Below are 19,274 nucleotides of genomic sequence, written 5' to 3'. Positions count from 1 at the left end.
GGCTCTCCAACTGGACAATTGGACCTCTGCGGGGGTGGACACCTTGGGAGATCTGTACTCTGATGGCGCCCTCCTCCCCTTTGTCACTCTAGCGGACGAGACGTCTCTATCGGCTGGACAATTCCTCTTACATGCGTCACTCATCCATACGCTGACTGCCGCCTGGGGGGATATGTCTGCCGAGTTGCCCACACATCACTTCATACAATATCTGCATGTCATGTGCAACGGCACACACGTAATTCATTGGTTGGCACAAGCACTCCTTCTCCATACCCATCCCACCACCGTGCAATTGAGAGAGAAATGGGCGACGGACAGAGGTAGGGGATGGACAGACAAGGAATGGGATATGGTCCTGGCAGGTCCAGTGAACGTCCCCCGTAACCCTAGCTTCAAGATTATACAACTATATATACTGCACCGCGCATACCTCACTCCGGACAAGATCAACAGATATTTTTCAGTCACCGACACTGCTTGCAGCCGCTGCTCCTTACTAGGAGCGGACCTTCTTCACATGCTCTGGCTCTGCCCTGCCCTCCAACAATACTGGGAAGATGTGACCACACTGCTCACACACTGCACTGCAGAGCAAGTGCCGAGAACATGGGAGGCCTGCATACTGGGACTGTACAAGCGTACACGGCTAAACAAAGTCCAGGCCCGCTTCTGGGATCTTGGGCTGATCACGGCCAAGAGATTGCTTACCAAGCGATGGAAGGCCGATACTCCCCGCATATCAAACACTGGACCCTGTCACTAGAGAATTGGGCGCGAGCAGAGAGCACTGTCCTGCGGCGAGAAGAGACAGCGGGACTTAGGAAATTCCCGATAGCACAACACTGGGACGACATCCTACACTCCTTTCAGCAGAAATGCGTAGAGCAAGGGATCACGTGAAGCGACTCATGCTGCCCCCCACCCCTCCCTGTACTGGTCACCCAGAGACATGTATATAGTTCTGTTCGCTGCCTGCACAGCCACGATGCTTTGCCTGATAGGTACTGAATGCTCGGCTATCGCGTGATGGCGGCTGCCCTACCCCCTCCCACACCTACACCACCAGACACACTACCGCGAGGTGAGACCCAGCTACCGAACACCCCTCACGGGACATTGCATTGCACGGCCATAGCTGACACACCAGTGTAATGACGACTCCCCCCTTGTGCGCTTGGCATACGGGTGCACTCCCCCCCCCTGCGGGCTCCCGCTACCCACTCACTAGACCGCTATTGACACCTTGATACTACCCTTCCCTCCTCGGACACATGGCTCTATATATCCCCCTCCCTTCCCTCCCTGCTTCCCCCTCTTACACTTTTTTTGTTTAATATTAAAGTTTGAAGTTTGTTGACACTCTCTTTGGATCAAGACCTTGTAAATTGATGATTGCACCAACTGCACCATGAGGCCTTCGGAAATGACGGTCATAGCCTAAGAGTTTCCACCTCAGGACCAATACAGGTATCAGGCACACACATCAGACTGGATGGGTTGCGTGAATCCGCGCTCTCCGACACATTCAGACACTGTACAGCCTCATCCCTAATCTATATCACTCCACGCCCACTGACAGACGATTCCCGCAGACACTCTTACGTGCAGACCACATGTGTCATAGGAGGCGTTGCCACACCTGTAATCGCTGATGAGTGCCGGCCTAACGCTGTGACGTTGAGTTCACATGCGAAATGAGAAAAGGGGAGACCATGACACACAACAGAAAGGGGAAAAAAAGCAAAAACACCATAGACCAGTACCTTTCTTTCTTTTTTTTTTTTACAGCACAGAATGATATTATGATAGTACAATATTGCCGCACATTGATATACGCCGCCGAACCCCCGGGTTGTCGGCCTTCAGGCTGTGTTCCTCTGCTGCACTATCAACACCACTCATTACTGGCAGCTGGCCCGGTTGGGTTGTAAGCTAAACGCTGTGTACAATTCAAGGTAACCAATAAAGGTCTTTTAAACATTAAAAAAAAAAAAAAAAAAAAAAAAAAAAAAAAATGAATGTTTATGTAGAGCGGACTTTTTAGAAATCCTCCGTGCTGCATAGTCTTTTCATTAAAACGTGCTGCATTGTATTTCTGAATTGTCTTATTGTGTTTTTAAAAACTTGCAAACAACCGGAATTGATCTCACCTCACTCGCGGGCTGCCCCCTGTCAATTTGCTCGGCACCACCCCTTGGCCTTAACCAATCTTGCCGGAAAGGGGAGGAGTCAGAGGCGGAGCCTGGCATTAAAAGCACGCCGCAGCGCGAGCAATTTGAACAGTGTCATTGCCGCGCGGAGCGCTGCTGCAGCGCTCTGTTTTAAAACTCTTTTAACTGGAATTGTATTGCTGAATTGTCTTATTGTGTTTTTAAAAACTTGCAAACAACCGTAATTGATCTCACCTCACTCGCGGGCTGCCCCCTGTCACTCTGCTCGGCACCACCCCTCGGCCTTAACCAATCTTGCCGGGAGCAGGAGGAGTCGGAGGCGAGGCCTGGCATTAAAAGCACGCCACAGCGCGGGTAGCGGGCAATTGAACAGTGTCATTGCCGTGCGGACCGCTGCTGCAGCGCTCTGTTTTAAAACTCTTTTAACTAGAATTGTATTGCTGAATTGTCTTATTGTGTTTTTAAAAACTTGCAAACAACCGTAATTGATCTCACCTCACTCGCGGGCTGCCCCCTGTCACTCTGCTCGGCACCACACCTCGGCCTTAACCAATCTCGCCGGGAGGGGGAGGAGTCAGAGTCGGGCCTGGTATTAAAAGCACGCCACAGCGCGGGAGCGCAGCAGATGTGCCGGCGGCGCAACCAAAGTGTGCCAAAGGCAAGCCTGTCTGCGCCAGTCTGTGCCCCGACGGGCCCAGGGGCCACAATCTATGGCCAAATCATAAAATACTCCTCTGAGGAACTCAGATTGCTGGCCCTGCCGGCTGTGTCCCTTGATCCATCTACCCACAAGCGTATCAGCATTAACTAGATCTATCGATCACGGAGTTCCCTTGCTGACCCACCTCCCCCCACTCCTCACGACCCCCAAGCCTCCGTCCTTCCCAAGATAAAACACACCATGTGAGAAGTTGGCCTGATGTGCAGTGCTCACTATTCTAGTGATCACTATATATCAGTCCAAACAACCCTTATTGATGATTGGTTGTAAGTCAACCTTATAGACCAGCTATCCTAGTAGCATGGATACGAGCAGTCTAAGGCTAAGACTCTAGAGGGCGTGTTAAGCCAGCTGTTTTACCATCACATTCCCCTTGAACACCCAGTGAAAGGACACCACACAAGTGTTATGAAAATAAACAATGTATTTATTAGAATCACAACAACCCTGTACTCTTTATGAGGACAGGGTGCTAAGCACACAACAAAACTCTTATGAAAATACTTAAGTTAGCACGTTATACACAAATGCCCGAGGGGCACGAAAAACCATATACTCTAAAAGTGGAATGCGAATTACTAGCAGGTAAGTAACGATTCTCAGAGGCTTTGGGATCGCTAGGACTGGACTACTGAACCTTTAGATTACTAGCAGGAGGCCTAGGGAACTCGGGTGCAGAGTGTGCACTCTCACGCGGGATGCGGGACAAAGTCTATGGAAGCTAGAATTCACAAAGTTAGTGTTCACGGGCGAACCCGACCTGGTAGGGAGAAAACGACAGTGGATCCTGACCCTTAGATAGTGAGGCTATGCTGGGGCACCGAAATGCCGAAGTTACCTAGCCCAGGGGCTGCAGCTGCATAGGTCTGAAAAGACGTCGGGAGTCCTCGTGCCGGACCAGGAGCCTGGAAGAAGGAAGTTGCTGGCAGGCGACCAGTGAAGAAAAGTTCGATGGATCCAAGCCTGGATCAAGGAAGAAGAAAACCTGAAAGCAGAGGGGACCAAGTTCTTGAATCACTAGCCAGTGATTAAGTGGGCACCAGGATGGCACCGGGCGAAGTCACCGCAGTCAGGTGAGTGGGCGCTGCTGGGCTCTGCAGTCTCTCGGACCAGGAGGCGTTGTCGGCGACCAGGATGGAGGTGCGAGCTGTCCCACGAAGGTTCTTGCTGTCGACGTCGCTGGACCCAAGATTGGGCAACAAGTCTTGGCAAATGCAAGGCCCACGCGGTGGACCTAAAATGGCGTCTTAGCCGGACCAGGAGGGTCCAGGGTACTTCTCCGATGGAGGGAAGCAAGGGCCAGTCTGGAGCAACCAGACCAGCAGCAGTGTTGTCGTCGGGCGTCGTTCGGAAGGCCACAAGCCAGCGGGCTAGTAGCCAAACAACGCGGTGAGCAGCAAAAAGCAGAAGGGCCCCACGCCGATCGTGGAGATGCTGGGGGGCTGCTCTTCGGTGCTGGAGCTGCTCAGGGCGGGGGCTTCTCGGACCCCAAAGCACTCACCAGGAAATTACTCGGTGGGCTTGCTGTGCAGAAGTCGTGCAGTCTTGGCGATGGCCGGTCCCTCGAGGTCTCGTCGCACCCACGGTTCTCAGCTGTGCTGTAGAGGTGGGTAGAGGTCAGAGGTGCCAGGGAAGCCGGGTCTCGTCGAGCTGGGCAGTCGGATTCCGGAGGAAGGACGTGCAGCAGACCGCAGTGTTCTTGGATGGTGCCTGCGGATGCAGGGCGACTACTCCTTAGCCACAAGGGAGAATCTTGAGGAAGAAATCGTGAAGTCCTTTCGTGGAAAGTGGTATCTTGATTCCAAAGATGATCTAATTTGGAAGGGGGCCTGCTCCTACCTTTATCTGGGAAAAGGGGGCTGGCACGCGACTAAGTCCTGCCCTAGGGGTGGGACCAGGAGGGGGGTGGTTACACCCACTTCCTTGGCGGGCTTTTCCCCAGCACAGGGTCTGGAGTGTCCCTGGAACTGGTTCAAGCCAGCCTATGCACAGTGAGCACCGGGGTGCCACGTGCAGTCACCTTCCTCTGAAGCCCTGCCTACCTACAATACACAAAATCCTGTCTGGGACGGTGCTGGCACCGCCCCTGGCAGGAAACCCTTTGTCCTTATCTCCTGCTCTGGGAGGACTCCCAGCAGCAGGAGGGCAGACTTGTGTCTCGGTGGCAGCATCCATTTTGTGGAGCTGAGGCTATGTCTGACTTTAACCGGGGTTAGGGGTTACATACATGTCGTGTCCCTCTAGAAGGGTGGAATGCTAACCCCGTCGCCAGAATTGGCGAGGGGTTAGTATTCCAATTCGTATGACACCTTACTCGACATGTTTTGATAAAGCGATACCAGAGTTGGCATATAACCGCGAGGGTTATAATGCACTTAAGAGTATATGGTATGCGATATCATGGAAACGGCTAAGGGATGGATCCCGAAAGCCGCAGACAGGCTCAGCTCATGCCAGAGCACCATCTCACACGATTCCAAGCACTCTGCCTTCAGGATTGTTAAGGCCTGCCATAGGAGTGACTGATAGGAGAGCTGTGTGTCCATTTTAGGGTTAGATATAGGCATACTATATCTAAAGCAAAGGGTGAGTACACCACCTTGCCCCAGCTGTCGTGCAGCCAGTTGTGTCAGTTTAGTTAGTCAGCCCAGGGGTGGCATAATACATGCTTCAGCCCCTGGGAGACTTCTGGGTACACCTCAGCCCTGGGTACAGGGACTTGGAGAGGGCCCAGTGCCAATTCAGTACCTGAGTACAATTTGGATAGAGAGAACAGCTAGGCTGGGGGTCTGATTAGCAGGCCCACAGCCAGGGAAAGTCGTAAACCAGTGCAGCAAAAAGCAAAAATCTGGGTGATCATAGGATTGCAGACCCTACTCTCCTACATGACCCCCCCCCAAACTTTGGGACAATAAACTAACCTTGACCAGGTGAGTCTTCTTGCTCTAAGTGGAAATACCTGGAGAGCCCATCAGCATTGCTGTGATCAGTACCAGGTCTATGCTCCACTGTAAAATCCATCCCCTGTAGGGAAATGGACCACCTAAGCAGTTTGGTGTTTTCACCCTTCATCTGATTTAGCCACAAGAGGGGCTTATGGTCTGTCTGAATGGTGAAGTGAGTGCCAAACAAGTAGGCCCTCAGCTTCTTCAGGGCCCAGACCACAGCAAAGGCCTCCCTCTCAATAGCTGACCAATTTTTCTCTCTGGGTGTCAACCTCCTACTAATGAAAGCAATAGGCTGATCATTACCATCAAAATTCAGTTGAGACAGAACAGCCCCCACACCCAACTCAGAAGCATCTGTTTGGACAATGAATGGCTTGGAGTAATCTGGACTCTTTAGGATAGGTGCTGTGCACATGGCCTGCTTTAGGTCATTGAATGCTTTCTGACAGCTTGCTGTCCACTGAACTTTCTTTGGCATCTTTTTGCTTGTCAGGTCATTAAGAGGGGGTCACTATGGACCCATAATTTCTGACAAACTTCCTATAGTACCCAGTCAGGCCCAAGAAAGCTCGAACCTGAGTCTGGGTGATTGGAGGAGTCCAGTCCTTGATGGCCTGTATCTTACTCTCCAGTGGCTGAACCTGGCCTCCACCTACAAGGTGGCCCAGGTATACAACTTGTGTCTGCCCTATCTGGCACTTTGTGGCCTTGATAGTGAGGCCTGCCTTTTGCAGGGCCTCTAACACTTTCCTCAGGTGGACCAGGTGATCCTCCCAGGTGGAGCTAAAGACAGCAATATCGTCTAGATATGCTGCACAGAAGTCATCCAGCCCAGTGAGGACTTGATTCACCAACCTTTGGAAGGTGGCAGGTGCATTTTTCAGTCCAAAGGGCATTACCACAAATTGATAATGCCCTCCAGGGGTAGAAAATGCTGTCTTGGGTTTGGCCTCCACAGCTAACCTGATTTGCCAATACCCAGCTGTCAAATCAAATGTACTTAAGAAGTTGGCAGAAGCCAATTTATCTATAAGTTCATCTGCTCTTGGTATTGGGTGGGCATCAGTCTTAGTGACTGCATTGAGGCCTCTGTAGTCTACGCAAAACCTCATCTCTTTCTTACCACCCTGGGTGTGAGGCTTTGGCACTAGAACTACTGGGCTAGCCCAAGGGCTATCTGAGGGCTCAGTGACTCCCAGCTCCAACATTTTCTGCACTTCAGTTTTGATGCAGTCTCTAACATGATCAGGCTGTCTGTAGATTTTACTCTTGACAGGCAGACTGTCCCCAGTGTCAACATCATGGGTACACCAATCAGTTTGGCTGGGTGTCAGAGAGAACATATGTCTGAAGGATTGCAGGACTTGCCTGCAATCCTGTTGCTGATGTTCAGTGAGGCTGCCACAAAAGACAACACCATCAACTGATCCATCATCAGGATTCTGAGTGAGCAGGTCTGGGAGAGGGTCACTCTCTTCCTCCTGTCCCTCATCTGTGGCCATGAGCAAGCTCATGTCCTTCCTGTCAACATATGCTTTGAGCCTGTTAACATGGAGCACTCTGAGAGGGCTCCTGGGAGTTCCAAGGTCCACCAAGTAGGTAACCTCTCCCTTTTGCTCAATGATGGTGTGGGGCCCAGACCATTTGTCTTTCAGAGCTGCTGGGGCCACTGGCTCCAGCACCCACACCTTCAGTCCTGGCTGGTACACAGTCAGAACAGCCTTTTGGTCATGCCAAGCTTTTTGAAGTTCTTGGCTGGCCTCAAGGTTTTTAGATGCCTTTTCCATATACTCAGCCATCCTGGAGCGGAGACCAAGTACATAGTCCACTATGTTGGTTGCAGGCTTTTTGAGAGGTCTCTCCCATCCTTCCTTCACCAAACACAGGGGTCCTCTTACAGGATGCCCATACAGAAGCTCAAAAGGGCTGTAGCCAACCCCCTTCTGTGGGACCTCTCTGTAAGCAAACAAGAGGCAGGGGATCAGGACATCCCATCTTCTCCTAAGAGTTTCAGGTAGCCCATGAATCATCCCTTTGAGGGTCCTGTTGAATCTCTCAACAAGCCCATTGCATTGTGGGTGGTAGGGTGTGGTGAACTTGTAGTTCACACCACACTCCTTCCACATTGCAGTCAGATATCCTGACATGAAGTTTGTACCTCTGTCAGAAACAACCTCCTTAGGGAAGCCTACTCTGGAGAACACTCCAACTAGGGCCCTTGCCACTACAGGTGCTGTAGTGGTCCTAAGTGGAATAGCTTCAGGATACCTGGTGGCATGATCCACTACCACCAGTATAAACTTGTGCCCTGATGCTGTCTGGGGTTCCATTGGACCAACAATGTCAATCCCCACTCTTTCAAAGGGAACCCCCACCACAGGTAGTGGTATGAGGGGGGCCTTTGTTGGGCCACCTGACTTACCACTGGCTTGGCAAGTGACACAGGAGCGACAAAACTCCTTGGTATTCTCATTCATATGGGGCCAGTGAAAGTGTGAGACAAGCCTGTCCCAAGTCTTTGTCTGACCTAAATGACCTGCAAGGGGAATCTCATGGGCCAAGGTGAGAAGGAAACCTCTCAGAGACAAGGGGATGACCAGCCTCCTGGTTGCACCAGGCTTGGGGTCTCTTGACTCAGAGTACAGGAGTCCATCTTCCCAGTATACCCTGTGGGCACCTGTGGCGTTCCCTGCAGCCTCAGCAGCAGCCTGCTGTCTGAGGGGTTCAAGGGAAGGGCAGCTCAACTGTTCCTTCCCCAGGTCTGCTCTGGAGGGTCCCCCTGAGCCCAGAAACTCAACTTGATCAAGTTCAAGCTCTTTAGGCTCAGTTTCCCTCAGCTCTTCCAGATCAGCCTCCTCAGAGACTTGATCCTCAACCTGGGGCAAGGGGGAAGGCAAAGCCTTACCCTTACTGCTCTTCTTCTTGGAAGGTGTCTGGTCCATCATTTCAGGATCCAGCACCTGTTCAGTGGGGCATTTTCTGGCCTGTGACCTAGTCACAGCAAGCACATGTGCTGGCAAGCCTAACATTTCCATGTGAGTCCTCTGCTCCACTTCTGACCATTGTGATGACTCCAAATCATTGCCCAACAAACAATCAACTGGGAGGTCTGAACTGACTACAACTTTCTTTTGTCCCTTCACTCCACCCCAGGAGAAAGCCACAATTGCCACACTATGACTAGTAGTGACATTGCTGGCATTGGTCACCAGGAAATCAGTACCTGGCATGATCTGTCCAGGGTCCACAAAGTTAGGTGTCACCATGGTGACACTGGCACAAGTGTCCCTATAGGCCTGAGCCATTTTGCCATTAATCAAAGGCGTCTGCCTGTATTTGCCCAAAGTATTGGGACTTATCTCAGGGGTTATATCCATATCCCCTGTACAGACAAGGACAGCCTGAGGGAGTGTGCCAACTAAGTTGTCAGACCCCTCAGTTCCCAAGGTTAACCCAACTAATGCCTTGGGAGGTACACTACCACTACTGACTGTACTAGGGGTGCAGTTGCCTTAGGGGCTGTAGTGGCAGGAGTTTGTCCTCCTCTTTTGGTGCACTCACTAAACCAGTGAGATTTACTTTTGCAGTACTGGCACCACCTTTTTGACTGGCCTTCTTGAGTCTTCTTCTTCTGGGAAGCCTGACCCCCACCCTCTTTGGTTTGTTGGGGACCTGGTGAAGACTTCTGGTCATTTTGTTCACTCTTTGCATTACCCTTCTGGTCTGCTTTCTTCTGACCACCCTGGTTCTGGTTCTGGTTCTGCTTGATCCTTGTCCTGACCCATTTGTCTGCCTTCTTTCCCAATTCTTGGGGAGAGGTCAGATCTGAATCAACAAGGTGCTGGTGCAACAACTGGTTCTGACAATTGTTTAAAATTAGTTCTCTCATCATAAGATTATACAATCCTGTGTAATCTGTAACCTTGCTACCCAGCAACCAGCCCTCCAAAGCCTTAGTGGCACTATCCACAAAGTCAGACCAGTCCTGAGACTGAGTTTTCTGGGTGTCTCTGAACAGCAACCTGTACTGTTCAGTGGTTAAACCAAACCCATCAACCAGTGTATTCTTCAGGACCTGGTAATTGTTAGCATCCTCCACTCTTGTAGTGAGGAGCTTATCTCTACCTTTACCATCAAAGGAGAGCCACAGTATAGCTGCCCACTGACTCTGGGGAATGCACTGCACAGTGCAGGCTCTCTCCAGAGCAGCCATCCATTTCTGGATATCATCCCCTTGCTTAAAGGGGGGCACTATCTTAGTCAGGTGTTTAGTATCTAAACCCTTCTCTCTATCTCTTGGGAGATTGCTGCCACCAGTGGGAGCTAACCCACTCATCTGCTGCTCTCTTGCCAGGGCAAGCTTCTCTTTGGCCAGGGCAATTTCTTCCCTTTCAATCCTCAGAGTAGCCTGTCTCATCCTAGCCTCATGCTCCATCCTCTGAGGGGAAGTCAATCTCCTCTGGGGAGAGTTCCTTCTCCTCTGAGAAGAGGCATTAGAGTGCAGAGATCTATTGGAGTCCCTAGAAAGAGATCTATCTCTCCTAACTCCAAGGTTAGGCCTACTTAGGGTCAGTACTGGGGGTCCCCCAGATCCTAGCCCAAGCAAGTCTAAGTTGGCCCTAGTTAGCCTTCTGACTACCTCAAGACCTTTGTCTACCTCGTCCCCAGAGAGTTCCCCCTGATCCTCCTCCTCAACTGCAGTAGCAATGTTGGGGAGATCTGGATCCTCAGAGGTTCCTTCTAAGGCTGGCATGTTCTCATGTAACTGAGAAAGCTTTCTGGCATCATATGTCTCTAAGAGACCTATCAGAAAGGGAGTGGTGGGGTTAGACCCCTGCTTCAGTTTCCTGGAGACACAGATTTGTCTCATCTCCTGAAAACTGAGAGCTGCATATCTTGAAGTGACCTGTGGAGGGTCAACACTGACCAGGGGAGTCTCAGTAGATTCTCCCTGGGTAGACATGCTTTTCTAGTGAGGTGTAAGTGGTGCACTTACCTACACTATATGTTTGCCTACTGATCCCTTGCTAGAGTTGTAGTTTAGGGTGTGCTAGGCCCTAGGAGCTACAACAGCTGGTTCAGTAGAACTCAGAGTATTCTAAGCTAAGTTATATGTACCTTTAGTACTTATGTGATCTTTCACAAGATATTCTTAGGGCATGTGTGGTAAAACAACAGCAAGCTCAAATCCCAACCGCTGCTCACCAATGTGAGAAGTTGGCCTGATGTGCAGTGCTCACTATTCTAGTGATCACTATATATCAGTCCAAACAACCCTTATTGATGATTAGTTGTAAGTCAACCTTATAGACCAGCTATCCTAGTAGCATGGATACGAGCAGTCTAAGGCTAAGACTCTAGAGGGCGTGTTAAGCCAGCTGTTTTACCATCACATTACCCCTTGAACACCCAGTGAAAGGACACCACACAAGTGTTATGAAAATAAACAATGTATTTATTAGAATCACAACAACCCTGTACTCTTTATGAGGACAGGGTGCTAAGCACACAACAAAACTCTTATGAAAATACTTAAGTTAGCACGTTATACACAAATGCCCGAGGGGCACGAAAAACCATATACTCTAAAAGTGGAATGCGAATTACTAGCAGGTAAGTAACGATTCTCAGAGGCTTTGGGATCGCTAGGACTGGACTACTGAACCTTTAGATTACTAGCAGGAGGCCTAGGGAACTCGGGTGCAGAGTGTGCACTCTCACGCGGGATGCGGGACAAAGTCTATGGAAGCTAGAATTCACAAAGTTAGTGTTCACGGGCGAACCCGACCTGGTAGGGAGAAAACGACAGTGGATCCTGACCCTTAGATAGTGAGGCTATGCTGGGGCACCGAAATGCCGAAGTTACCTAGCCCAGGGGCTGCAGCTGCATAGGTCTGAAAAGACGTCGGGAGTCCTCGTGCCGGACCAGGAGCCTGGAAGAAGGAAGTTGCTGGCAGGCGACCAGTGAAGAAAAGTTCGATGGATCCAAGCCTGGATCAAGGAAGAAGAAAACCTGAAAGCAGAGGGGACCAAGTTCTTGAATCACTAGCCAGTGATTAAGTGGGCACCAGGATGGCACCGGGCGAAGTCACCGCAGTCTGGTGAGTGGGCGCTGCTGGGCTCTGCAGTCTCTCGGACCAGGAGGCGTTGTCGGCGACCAGGATGGAGGTGCGAGCTGTCCCACGAAGGTTCTTGCTGTCGACGTCGCTGGACCCAAGATTGGGCAACAAGTCTTGGCAAATGCAAGGCCCACGCGGTGGACCTAAAATGGCGTCTTAGCCGGACCAGGAGGGTCCAGGGTACTTCTCCGATGGAGGGAAGCAAGGGCCAGTCTGGAGCAACCAGACCAGCAGCAGTGTTGTCGTCGGGCGTCGTTCGGAAGGCCACAAGCCAGCGGGCTAGTAGCCAAACAACGCGGTGAGCAGCAAAAAGCAGAAGGGCCCCACGCCGATCGTGGAGATGCTGGGGGGCTGCTCTTCGGTGCTGGAGCTGCTCAGGGCGGGGGCTTCTCAGACCCCAAAGCACTCACCAGGAAATTACTCGGTGGGCTTGCTGTGCAGAAGTCGTGCAGTCTTGGCGATGGCCGGTCCCTCGAGGTCTCGTCGCACCCACGGTTCTCAGCTGTGCTGTAGAGGTGGGTAGAGGTCAGAGGTGCCAGGGAAGCCGGGTCTCGTCGAGCTGGGCAGTCGGATTCCGGAGGAAGGACGTGCAGCAGACCGCAGTGTTCTTGGATGGTGCCTGCGGATGCAGGGTGACTACTCCTTAGCCACAAGGGAGAATCTTGAGGAAGAAATCGTGAAGTCCTTTCGTGGAAAGTGGTATCTTGATTCCAAAGATGATCTAATTTGGAAGGGGGCCTGCTCCTACCTTTATCTGGGAAAAGGGGGCTGGCACGCGACTAAGTCCTGCCCTAGGGGTGGGACCAGGAGGGGGGTGGTTACACCCACTTCCTTGGCGGGCTTTTCCCCAGCACAGGGTCTGGAGTGTCCCTGGAACTGGTTCAAGCCAGCCTATGCACAGTGAGCACCGGGGTGCCACGTGCAGTCACCTTCCTCTGAAGCCCTGCCTACCTACAATACACAAAATCCTGTCTGGGACGGTGCTGGCACCGCCCCTGGCAGGAAACCCTTTGTCCTTATCTCCTGCTCTGGGAGGACTCCCAGCAGCAGGAGGGCAGACTTGTGTCTCGGTGGCAGCATCCATTTTGTGGAGCTGAGGCTATGTCTGACTTTAACCGGGGTTAGGGGTTACATACATGTCGTGTCCCTCTAGAAGGGTGGAATGCTAACCCCGTCGCCAGAATTGGCGAGGGGTTAGTATTCCAATTCGTATGACACCTTACTCGACATGTTTTGATAAAGCGATACCAGAGTTGGCATATAACCGCGAGGATTATAATGCACTTAAGAGTATATGGTATGCGATATCATGGAAACGGCTAAGGGATGGATCCCGAAAGCCGCAGACAGGCTCAGCTCATGCCAGAGCACCATCTCACACGATTCCAAGCACTCTGCCTTCAGGATTGTTAAGGCCTGCCATAGGAGTGACTGATAGGAGAGCTGTGTGTCCATTTTAGGGTTAGATATAGGCATACTATATCTAAAGCAAAGGGTGAGTACACCACCTTGCCCCAGCTGTCGTGCAGCCAGTTGTGTCAGTTTAGTTAGTCAGCCCAGGGGTGGCATAATACATGCTTCAGCCCCTGGGAGACTTCTGGGTACACCTCAGCCCTGGGTACAGGGACTTGGAGAGGGCCCAGTGCCAATTCAGTACCTGAGTACAATTTGGATAGAGAGAACAGCTAGGCTGGGGGTCTGATTAGCAGGCCCACAGCCAGGGAAAGTCGTAAACCAGTGCAGCAAAAAGCAAAAATCTGGGTGATCATAGGATTGCAGACCCTACTCTCCTACACACCACCTTACGTATTTTCTATCTCAACACCCGTTCACTGGTTAAACACCAGTTAGACATCTTCCTGCTGCTTATGTCCGAAAAACCAGATGTCTTTCTGGTTACGGAGACCTGGCTTAACCTCGACTCCACCCCGTACATATTAGCGGTGTTACCTCAGGACTATTATATACTACAGGCTAACCGGCTCCCAGGCAAAACAGGCGGAGAAGTAGCCGCCATTATTTACAAGGATCATAAATTCACCACCATTACCCCTCTTAGTCTCCCACCGACAGAGAATTTGGCCATCAAACTGGACTCCAATGCTGGCCCTATTATTTGTTTTATTGTCTATAGGCCCCCGATAGCACATGTCCTCATTTCCTCTTTCCCTGAGTGAACAAATGGCTAATCTGGCCACAAATTACTCTAACATATTACTCATGGGTGAAATGAACTATTGGTTCAACGACGCCCTCGGAGGGCCACATGCCACAGAACTGTCTGACTTACTTTCCAACCTTAATTTCACACAGCACAAATCCTTGCCTACCCATGTCAAAGGGCATATATTGGACCACCTCTGGTTGACCAATCTAACCATGTCGGTACCCACAATCTTACCATGCATATGGTCAGACCATCATTTAATAACATTTACGGCAACAATCCCCCTCAATATCAAGACCCCCACGGCTGAGGGTGGTATGATAAGGAAGTGGAAGGCACTGATCAAACAGGATTTTATTGACACTTTGGCTAGCTCAGTGCCTGCCCCTGGCCCTGACATTAACTCCACAGAAGAGAACATCTCTACCTGGCTATTTGCAGCATGCAATACACATGCCCCGCTTACTAAACTCAACAGTGCACGCCAAGCTGACGCGTAACCTCTTCTATGCTCATGACGAGCTCAGCTCGCCATGAGCTACGGCGCTCCGGTGCTCATGACGAGCTGAGCTCGTCATGACCGCGCCCGTTACTTGGAACGCTCGCATGCTGGGCTGATTCCCCTGCAGTGCTGAGCGTTCCATTGGAACGGGTGTGGCCATGACGAGCTCAGCTCGTCATGAGCACCGTAGCGCCGTAGCTCATAACGAGCTGACCTCGTCATGAGCATGGGGGCGCTGTGCGCGCCCCCCGCCCCACAGCACAGCGGGGGGGAAACAGCCCTGCAGCGAAGGGGTTAAAAATGGAGAAAGGAGATGGAGTTAGTTATTCTCTCGAAGAAAAAACTCTGTACGTTAAGGCCCGTCAAGAGTATAAAAACGCTAAAAGAGCAGCCAAGGCAGCCCACTTCTCTGCCAGAATTGTGAGATCCCAAAACAGGTCGAAGGAAGTTTTCATGATGGTTAATGATCTTTGTAATGCTGAGAGATTTCTCTCCAAACAGACTCCTACTCAAGATTTATGCTACTCCTTGAATCACTATTTCTTGGATAAAATCTCCAGCATTAAAGCCAGCATTCCCTTTTCCAGACACATGGAGCCTCCTGACAGTATGTTAATCAATACAGTCACCATGGACCATTTCCCCGCCATCTGCCCAGAGACCTTCTCAGATCTACTGGCCCGAGTCAAATCAGGCTCCCTGAGAGACTGCTGCCCCCCTTACATTCTAAAGGACATTTCTTCTGCCCTACCACACACCGTACTGCCCTTCTTAAATGAGTCCCTTGCGCAGGGCAGGGTCCCGAACGCATTCAAGAATGCAATTGTGGTCTCTCTCCTAAAGAAACCAGGAGCCGACCTCCTAAACCCATCAAACTATCGCCCCATTTCCTTGCTCCCCTTCCTGGCTAAGATATTGGAGGCCCATGTTGCCTGGTGTCTATCTAATTTTATTAAACACTCCGAACACCTGGGTCCTCACCAAGCAGGTTTCCGGCCCGCCCACTCTACTGAGACACTAATCCTTGCGGTTCTAGACGCCTTACGAGCTAATGCGGATATGGGCATCCCTCAGGCCTTGGTGCTCCTAGATCTGTCAGCCGCTTTTGACACAGTCGACCATAAAACTCTGTTGGACCGTGTCAGACAGGCCGGCATACAAGGCTTAGCTCTCAACTGGATCAAGTCCTTTCTTGAGGGTCGCACCCAAGCAGTACGCCTTACCCCTTTTACTGCCCCCAAGATCGCTATTACGTGTGGGGTCCCACAAGGATCATCATTGTCCCCCCACCTGTTTAATCTTTACCTCCTGCCCTTGATTCACTCTCTAAGGAACAGATAGGTAACCACCTTTAATTATGCTGATGACCTTCAGCTTGTCTTCACAATCGACAACTCCCCTGACTCAATCCAGGAAGTTCAAGATACCATGCTCTATATCCAGAGTTAGATGGACCTTAACCACCTCAAACTTAATCCGGGCAAGACTGAACTAGTCCTGCCCGGGAAAGGCCAGATCTTTTGGGGCCCACACTATTGGCCGACTGAACTGGCACTTAGAGGCCAAGTAGGGGCAGTGGTCTCCTTATGCTTCTTCCAGTTACACAAAATCAGGAAGATTGCCCACCTGCTTACCCATACCGCTCTCATACAGGTAGTGATCGCCCTGGTACTCTCTCGTCTCGACTTTCCCAACTCTATCTACCTCGGCCTGCCACTGTTCTTACTCAAACGTCTCCAGCTGGTACAAAACCAAGTTGCGAGATTAATCCACAAACAGCCAAAATGGCAATCTGCCAGCCCCTTACTATCAAAACTTCACTGCCTCCCAATTGGCCAACACCCAGCTTTTAAGACCGGGTGCCTAATCTTTAAGGCCCTTCATTGCAGGAGCCCTAAATTCATCAGCTGCATGATATCAAGGTATGTTCCCCCCACAACCTGCGCTCAGCACACCTCCAGTTGCTTACTAATCCTACCTTTAAGCTCAAACCGCAGGGAGGCTGCAGGTTCTCCCATCTGGCCCCCAAATTCTGGAACTCCCTTCCACTAGCGATTTAGATCCTGCAATAACCTCTTAGGGTTCAGAAAAATGCTCAAGACATGGCTGTTTGAGCAGGCTTATGCATAATCCGTCTCTGTCTTGACAGTGCCCAAAGTTCAGCACCAAGAAACCTCTCGGTGTACATGCGCTATAGAATTTTTTTTAACATAACATTGTATACCTTTTATTGAAGACGCTGGGTAGCCCTGGAATTAGAATAAAGGCGGAAAATCCGTCTGGTGAACTATTTAATCCAAGCTATCTAAATAGATGACGCAGGGGTAATCGTGGTCTAAATCCAGCTTTGAGGTGGGTACTCTTTTTTTTGGTCTTGTACCTACGTCACTAGTGCTGACTTTGAAATGTGGTAAAGCAACTTCATTTCTGTAGCTAAAAAGACTGATAAAGGAAACAATATTTGTAATTAAGATTTGTTTAATTTTATTCCAGGTTCAATATCTCAGTGTAGCACATCCTAATGAAGAGCATGTACTCGAAGTGTGTCCTTAGGATGTCCATGGCCATGAGAGATTCAGGATATACTACTGTAATCTGTTTATTTTGGAGGTTGAATCTTCGCATAGAGGAAAGTATAGAAAGACTTGCTGTGTGCTATGCTTGGTATGAATTATTCTAAAAACAGCACACAAACAAACCTGCATTAAAGTTGTTTTGAACTTCACTTTGAGAACAGATTATTTTTTTCTTTGACTGTAAAGAGTAATTTGGGAAATATTCTAGAAATTCGATTCAAGCTTTTTGGCAAACCTGAATTCTTAATGTGAAAATGTTGGCAGATAATGGATCCCCAGTACGAGGTGAGCGTCCTGGCTCAAGCTGAGGTTTCCACAGTTATACAAAAAGCCGACTGATTTCTAGACAGCACCCCAAAAGAGCCAAAATTAAGGTCCAAAGAAATGTTTTTAACACTTTATGATTTTCTTTTTTCCCCACGGGGATGGAAATCCTTGTTCAGTAACAGGTTAATAGCGAAGTTCAATGACTTCCAGCACATTACAAAATGTATACATATTTGAATGCAGGCATAGCATCTGCACCTCTCAGCCCCTCACAGACAACTGGTGATCACCAATCTAACTACTTTGCTATTTTAGAACCCACATTGCCTGTTCTCAGTAGCCCAGTTCTTGGTTCCTGAGCCTTCTGTTAAAATATTTATTTCCAGTGCTGGGTATGTTGGCCAGATATTAACGGTGAAAATAAAATCCATCATCGCAGTTCCTTCTATCTTTGGGCATTCAGGATGTAAGTGCTCCAATCTTATAACTACGGTACAAATGTGGAGCTGCACTTTTTCCTCTTCACAGTCCCAAACTGCCAGTTGGCCAATAGTTGTGCTTTGTAATCTGCCAAATATTCTTTGCTGTTTTTCCCCTCTGGGACCAGCCCCAGTATACACAACCCAATAGCTGATGGCGCCGCTCGCTATGCGAACCTATCAATATGTTTATTACTATATTGCACAACCTAGCCGCATCAGGGCATCGTACAGCAAATATTGATATGTGACTAGCACTTTGGGCATGTCAAGCAATTGTTGGATTTATTGGGGACAGTGTTGTGTCTAAGTGAAGCATTCATTGCAGGTGTCTGAACTAAATTAGCTGCTTTTAAAACCTATGTTTTATCAGTGCCCCACACCTCGAGCATTTCATGTCATTTAATTCCCTTACAAACTTCTCCCCTTATCCCTGTTTACTTATGCTTCTTGTGCTGTCATGTTCTATCTCTGTCACCAATCCTCTCTGAACGTTACATTTCAAGAATAAGTCTAGTATGATTTTCTGCTGTTTGGGCATATAAGGGGTAGGGTGGTCCTCTCTCTGTTTCCACCTATCTGTCATCTGTGTGGACATAATAGAATAATTTAGGCATAGGCATTACTCCTGCATCTCTAATTTGGTCAGACATGACTGGGATATATTACTCCTTCCCTGAACTTGGCTGGACAATCCAACATCGAATGCCATCCAGGAATTTGAAGAATACCAACCTAGCATTAGGTCAGTGAAACGCTGAACAAGCACAGCAGCCCTGGCGTACAATTCGGGATTCTTGACGGTGAAGAAGAATATTTGAGGGTGTTGAATCATTTACTGTAGAGATATGGTATTCTATGAAGAGGGCGGGTCTTCAGCTATTTTGATAATTTCAGTACGTTTGATATGGTCTGATGGTGATGAAGCCAATCTTACAGGGAGAGTAGATAGCGAAGGCTTGTCTTCTAGTTTTCTCTTTTTGTTGTTTTTTTGTTTTTCCAGTGTCTCAATGTCTTTGCTTCTGTTTTGACGCTGTCCACCTGAAGGTATTCAGTTGGCTGCCAGGTTTGGAGGGGTGTTGATTCGGGTGGCCTTGTTCTAGCTTATCTTGAAGATTCGGACTTGGAGGAGAAACCTGTATTGTTTCATCAAGTTTCAGATGCTCAAACTTCTTTAGCCCTTTTAGGCCATATTTAGGATGCTTTTTGGGGAATCGGTGTGGTGTCAGAGACTGCATGAGAGAACAAAAGCTTGACTATTGATCTGAAGTTAGTTTTCAGTAAGTATGATTTCACTTTCTTAAAGATGCTATCCTGGTTT

General features: G+C 49.6%; 1 protein-coding gene and 1 long non-coding RNA gene across 2 annotated transcripts in view; both read left to right on the top strand.

Annotated features, from left to right (window-relative positions):
• CHCHD3 (coiled-coil-helix-coiled-coil-helix domain containing 3) overlaps window positions 1–19,274 on the top strand; it is a 1,039,901-nt gene that overhangs the window by 73,588 nt on the left and 947,039 nt on the right. The gene's annotated exons all lie outside the window — the stretch shown is intronic.
• Window positions 1,796–17,356, top strand: LOC144819643 (uncharacterized). The gene is made up of 2 exons (XR_013607493.1): window positions 1,796–1,958; window positions 17,125–17,356. It is a non-coding gene; the product is annotated as an uncharacterized LOC144819643 (long non-coding RNA).

The sequence above is a fragment of the Lissotriton helveticus genome, chromosome 1_1 (assembly GCF_964261635.1).
Source record: "Lissotriton helveticus chromosome 1_1, aLisHel1.1, whole genome shotgun sequence".
In the NCBI taxonomy this organism is placed as follows: Eukaryota; Metazoa; Chordata; class Amphibia; order Caudata; family Salamandridae; genus Lissotriton; species Lissotriton helveticus.
Note: the sequence above shows the minus strand (reverse complement) of the source record. Positions and strands in the feature narration are given on the sequence as shown.